Below are 6,779 nucleotides of genomic sequence, written 5' to 3' on the forward strand. Positions count from 1 at the left end.
TGATTAATCAGACATTTCTATGAGGTTCAAGGCTTAACAACATAATCCAACCAACTTTGTGTTTAAATTCATCAGTTTTACATGCTGTTACAGGCATTAAAATCAACAAAACCACAAGGGTACCCATATTTTTGCACAGCCAGTTTTTCACATTTTATTTTATTTCATACAACCAAATACTGCTTTTCAAAAAATCTTTGTTTGGAAACCATCCCAGTACTTAGCTGTTCCTGGTAAATTAAAGACATACCACTTTTATATTTTTTTTGTGAAAGCAGAGTCAATTATAATGCCGGCTGAGAGGGGTTCCCAAACTTTTTCATATGATTGTATTACAGGCATATGGACGTGAAAGGGTAATTTTTTGCAGAATCAAAATCTATTCAGTCAAAGGTTTTTGCGTTGGTGTTTGTGGTGCAGAACAGTGAAAATATGCAAAATAGGAAAATTACAAAGAATGCAAATGTAAAATAGAAATAGAAATGTACAATACAAATATGTACAATACATGTTTTTTTTCAAAAGACAAGAATATATGCTTTAAGTCAGTGTGAATGGTAGTAGGCCTAATACACTTGATTGTATAATTTACCTTACAATTGTGACATATAGGTAGCAAATACTGTATAAGTACAATAGGAACCAGGAAATGAGTCTACACTGTGATGGATGTTTGAAAAAGACAGTTTTTTACTGTTCACCATAGTTTCCTCATAACAAAACCTGTCTGATCATCTAACTGCTTGTGTTTAGTAATATCACTGAGATTTGAATGTGTAAAATGTAATCAAGTAGAAATATTGTCCAAAACTTCCCAAAATGGGACGCAAGCTATAATGAACTAGAATAATTGTTTTAAAATGTGAAATTATGGATTACGTTCTGTGTGTTGAGGTGATATTCCATCTGATGGCTGGTGTGGAGGGAAAGACTCAGAGAGGTGTGTTGACCCCAATGCCCTGCCCACACACGCTTCCCCCACTGCTGGATATGTCCGGGCTGATGCTGGTGCCGTACCAACTGAAGGAGGACCGCGGCTGGGCTGTAGACCTGGACGAGCTGCACCGAGCTTTGAACAGTGCCAGGGGGCGCTGTGAGCCCATGGCCATTTATATAAGCAATCCAGGAAACCCCACAGGTAAAAAATTAAAATAGTAATTAAAAAAACATGTAATTACATTAACCTACATACCAACATATTTAACATACATGGGTTTTACCGACGGACTACAGGAAGAAACAACCATGGTATCAAAAGGTAATAGTCACCCGTTGGAAAGGACTGTTCTACCAGGACAGCGTGTATGGAGGGGACAGAGAGTTTATTTCCTATAAGAAAGTCCTGTTTGAGATGGACAAAAGCTTCTCAGAGAGTGGAATTGGTCTCCTTCCACTCTATATCCAGCCCCTGCATGGGAGAGTGAGTCTTGCATCTTTTACTCACCCATGGTTGTAATTATAATGTTTTTGGGGGCACACACATCCCCCACCCTATTCCATTTCCCCAAAAAATGTACCTCCACTTCACCAGCCACCATCATTAGTACTATCAGTTTTAGCATTACACTCTACTATAGAGTGTAGGGCACAGTGTAGGTTTATGTGTAGTCAAATCGGTTTGGGGAAAATGGGCCAATTTTCAAGTGCTAATCAATCCACTATCATCACTAAGATATCTAGAAAATTTGGATTCCCCGATGTTCATGTCTACAGCCTCGAACTTATCCAACAACATAGTGTGAGCTTGCATCCGTGTTAATTTTGGCAGCATTTTAAGAATTTATTATTTTCTCCTCTTGTTTTTTTAATATTTTTTTGTATCTGTTTCTTTTCGTAGTGGCCTAAAGCCTATGAATGTGGGAGTGTATTCCTCATGTTGTGGGGACATTTTTCTGTTTACACAGTGATATTATGGGGACGTACTGTACCTTCCTTTTGGGGACAAAATGGAAGTCCCAACAATAACATGACATTTTAGGTTGAAGACTTGCTTTAAGGTAAGGGTAGACCTTGGTTTAGGTTAAGGTTAGGGTAACGGTTATGGTAAGGGTTAGGCAAGGAGTGGTTATGGTTAGGGCAAGTCTCCAGGAAATGAATAATGTCCCCACAACATGAGATATACCTGTGTGTGTGTGTGTGTGTGTGTGTGTGTGTGTGTGTGTGTGTGTGTGTGTGTGTGTGTGTGCGTGCGTGCGTGCGTGCGTGCGTGCGTGTGTGTGCGCGAGTGTTTGTGTGTGCTTGTGTGTGTAATCAACAGCAAACCTGAACCAGTAGATGTGACTGTAACCCTGAAACATCTGTATCTGTGCTCCAGGTGTGGCCTAAGGGCAGGATACATGGAGTTGATTAACATGGACCCAGACGTGATGCATTTCATTGACATCTTGCTGGATACCTATATCAGCATTCCAGTGACAGGACAACTCGCTCTGGACATCATGGTCAACCCACCCAAGTCTGGAGACGCCTCCTACGATACTTACACACAGGTCACAAACGTCTGCCATGCTATTTTGGACACATGTATATCAGAATGTCTGGGCAGTACATGTCCCCGTCAAATGTTGTATTAACCTAAAAGTCATATCTCTGCTGTTATTTGATTTCTTTTTTAAAGGAGGTTCTTCTCACTCGGGCCACTTTGTCCCACAATGCTCGGCGTGTTCAGGAGTTTCTGAATGATCTACCAGGGATGAGCTGTCAGCCAGCGATGGGTGGAATCTACCTTTATCCACATGTGCATTTACCAACTGAAATTACAGAGCAGGCAGAGGTGGGGAAATATCACCAAAACCTTCCAACCAACAATATCACATCAAGAAAAACAATGAAAAGAAAATGTATAAAAGAGACAAGATAGATATAGTGCAACAACAACAACAAAAAGACCTGTAGAGATAAAGTAAAGGTTATATGAAATTGACTTTAGAAAAAGTAAATGTAAATAAGATAATACTGTAATATGGAAATATTTAAAAATATACAAAATTTACATTATTTTTTTTACATTTTTGGTTACCCAAAGTTTACTGCTTATCTTTGTTCAATTTAAGCTCATGCACTTTACTTGAACTGCTTTACTTTCAATAGAACTGGAAGAATGGGGTTGTTCTAGCACATTGGACCAATAGTTAAGATGCAATATGTCCGGATTTAAATCATAAGTTATAAGAAGGTGTGAACATTACATTAAAAACACATGTCACAGTACGAACAGGTGTAAACGTTTGTTACCAGATGCAAACAGTTGACAGAAGGGACATGGGTCGAGTAATCATGCCAGTCAAATCAATAATAAATTACTGAAATATTACACATCTCTGTTTTCAGATGTTACAGATGGAGGCAGATGTTCTCTATTGTCAGATGCTGCTGGAAGAAGAAGGTGTGTTTGTAGGAGCAGGATGTGAGCACGGTGAAACAACTGGCCAACACCGTCTGAGGTGAGAGACAAGTTTTCCACATCTCTCATAGGTTGCTTTGTACTTAAAAATAGAGAGACTGCACTGAGTGTTCTTTCTCTTCGCTTAGGCTATGTATCCTTGTTCCCCCTAACACCCTGGATGGGGTCCTGATTCGCCTCGGGTCCTTTCACCTTCGTCTCCTGGACAAACCTCTTCTTCATAGGAAGAATCATACTTAGAAGAGAATGTTTGTGCATTAAAGGGACATTGCTTTGAAGTTGATTGGTTGAGCAGCATTTATGCAACTGCCACAATGGGAAGAAGCCCATCAGGTCAGACGAGTTCCATGACTTCTGTTGATTAAATAAACATTCATGTCTCTAAAGTTTCAACCTGCAGATTAGGTAATACTTAGGTCAGCTGCTACACAGTTTGTCTTCCCCGACAACCGTTGTACTTCACAGATTCATTCCTATTTAGGCATAACGTGTGCAAAAAAGAAATGCACAGCTCTGGAAAAAAAATTAAGGGACCACTTCACTGTTTTCTTACATCAGCATTTTAATTCATGTGAATGTGGTTGAAATTTGAAACCAAGCAACCAGCAAGGCAAAGGGCTGCAGCAACACAGCAACAACAACACAACATGTGTTGGGTTCAGGTAGTTGTCAAGATTGTAATGTTTTGGTGAACATAGATTAAATAGCTGATTAAATAGAAATAGAAAACTTGGGGACATATAGACAGTTTTCATAAAGTTTAAGCTCTGTAAAATGTGCAAGCAATTGCATGTGATTTTTCAAAGTTCGGAAGGTGAATAATAGACCTGCACAAACTCAACCTTCGGGCATGAACCCTCAATGATTAATAGATTAAGCATTACGAAATCACTCTTTCTGGTGTAAACATTTCAGTTTCAAGCTGCTTTAATGGAAGCATTACTTTTAAGGCCTATAGTTCACTAGGAGTTCAGTAGATGAGCTCAGCCACTTGTTGTAGAATGTTATCTACCCTTGAAACTCCCCTTTTCCTTGAAGATTTAATTCCCGGCTCACTTTTTTAATCTATCCTGTTCCTAGCTCACTATATTAGTTTCACCTTGATGTTGGCTAAAACTGAATTCTATTCTGCAGTTGAACTGATGTAGTAATGAGGTTTGCAAGTGAATGTTTGATAATTATCTGCCTAACACTTTACAATAAGGTACACAAATTTACACAAAAAAAACAATTTTAGTATCTACATAAGTTTTTTTGTGTGTGTTACCTACTACATACGTTTTTGTGTGTGTGTGTTACATACTATATAGGTTTTTTTTAGTGTTCTCTACTACATAAGTTTTTTTTTGGTGTTTCCTACTACATACTTTTCTTTTTTGGGTGGGTGCTTGGATTCTTTGTGATCTTGTTGGTATAGGTCATCCAGTGCTTAAAGCGCCGTCTCTGGGGTTCAGTAAAGATGAAATATGAAGTAGAGTGAATCCTGGATGACTGCTAGAGTTCCAAGTCACTCAGTATCCTTGTGTTTTCACGTGAAGATTCTGGGAAAAGATCCTCTGTCGACACTGGAATATATAGCCTTTGGATAACATGTGACAACCGAACCCAAAGAGAATGAGATGACCAACCCCAACTGGAATGTCTTGCTAGCATCAAGGCTTGCAACCATCTAACAACTCTTAAGCTAGTCAACAACAATCTAAACTATAGCTTTCCCTTCACACTTTTCAAGGGTAACAAGTGATTTGTTATAACCCACTGTGTAAAAGCCTAGAAGAAAAATACTGAGGACCTAAATATTTACAATTTGACTTGAAAAACACAAAAAGTCCTCACCTCAAATTCAGCTGTCTTACTCCAAACAGGACTATGTAGTTGATCTCTGATCCCAATTCTGGACATTTCCATACCAACATTTCAGAGACAGCGCCTTCTGGTCCCGAGATATAACGGATGTGACAACCAACCCGTGTGACAACTAACCCCGTTCTACCCTACTACAATTTTTCTTTACGTCATTAGCCCCTTTTACACAGCCAGTGAAAGCCGGGAATATGCCGGCCTTTCGGCCCTCCGCCCTGCTGTGTAAATGCGACAGTTGCGGAACGAGGGAAGAAAGGTGCGAGTGATCGTTCCGGGAATTTTACTACCTCGGGGGGTAGTAAGATTCCCGACACGATCAGTTCCGCCTCTCTGTTTAAATGCTCCAGCTTGTTGTTGCGGAACAGGGGGGCGTTTGACGTTCCATAGTCTACGTTCTAAACATGCGACCATGTTAGCAGTTGAAGGACGTGTGTTTAACATTAACCACGGCGGCCTGATGTCCCGTAAAAATCACCAAATAAAAGGAACGGTGTATAATCTAGCTGATCATAAGGTCCGTTGCTCAATCCAAACCCCCGCGCTTCATTTTGCAGAGTGTATGAGTCTATTTCTGCCCAGGAGAAGTTGTACAATGGAAAGCTAGGCTAGGCTAAGTAAGGGATAAAGTATAGCGAACGGGTCACTTGCTAGAAATAAAGACCGACAAGCTGAAGCAGGAGCCCGACGCGCAGCGGAGGGCTCTTGTTCAGCTTGAAGGTCGACCTAGTAACGGGGGAATAGTCTGCTCGCCCCGCTAGACTGTCTGCTTCAGCTGACTGAAGGCTCCGGCTCAGCTGTTAGCCACAGAGCTACTGTTTTGCTAACACATTCCGCCGCCGCTATTATTATCCTAAGTCTGAGCGTATATCCACACTTTATTTCTGTCTACAGTAACGTGACTTCACACACTGTGTGTATGTGTATGTCTGATTGGCAGATCGCTGCCCTCACAAAGAGACTCGCTCACAACCAACCTGTCACACACACACACACACACACACAGAGAGGTGAAGCGGTCGGATTGATTTAGTCAGTTTGGTTAACTGTCCCAGTGATGTTGGACTCAGCGCGTAGCGAGATCAACTGGCACATCGTGGGGACAGTAAAATACGGCCCTCTTACTGCAAGCTCCAGCACTTCTGCTCTCAATTCACCGGCCATTGTTGTTGTTGTAAAGCAGCTGACCGGCGCGGCGCTAAATGTTTACGTCACACCTGACGCTGTTTACAAGCACCTCTTTCATTCCGGAGCGCTGTGTAAAAGGAGCTACTGATGCGCCAGCAGGCCGGCGTTGCTTGGTTCTGTGTAAATAACACAGAAGCAAGCAAAGCCGGCATATTGGAGTGATGTTGTTCCGTCAATATGCCGCAATCTCTGTGTAAAAGGGGCTATTGTAAAGTGTTTCCCGGCAAGAAAAATCACAACACTGCAAACAGGTTTTCTAAACTCGTCAAGCAGGTTTTAGAGCCAATGTCATGCGTTGGTGTGTTTCAAAGTAGAACAGATTGACAGA

General features: G+C 41.0%; 1 pseudogene across 1 annotated transcript; it reads left to right on the plus strand.

Moving 5' to 3' along the window:
- The first annotated feature begins 870 nt into the window (after positions 1-870).
- LOC307262975 (alanine aminotransferase 2-like) lies at positions 871-3,643 on the plus strand (annotated as a pseudogene). Its single transcript has 6 exons — positions 871-1,154; positions 1,234-1,420; positions 2,315-2,489; positions 2,618-2,773; positions 3,331-3,443; positions 3,532-3,643. The product of its transcript is annotated as an alanine aminotransferase 2-like (transcript).
- Positions 3,644-6,779: the final 3,136 nt, after the last annotated feature.

The sequence above is a fragment of the Ammodytes marinus genome (assembly GCF_949987685.1).
Source record: "Ammodytes marinus genome assembly, chromosome: 16".
NCBI lineage: Eukaryota > Metazoa > Chordata > Actinopteri > Uranoscopiformes > Ammodytidae > Ammodytes > Ammodytes marinus.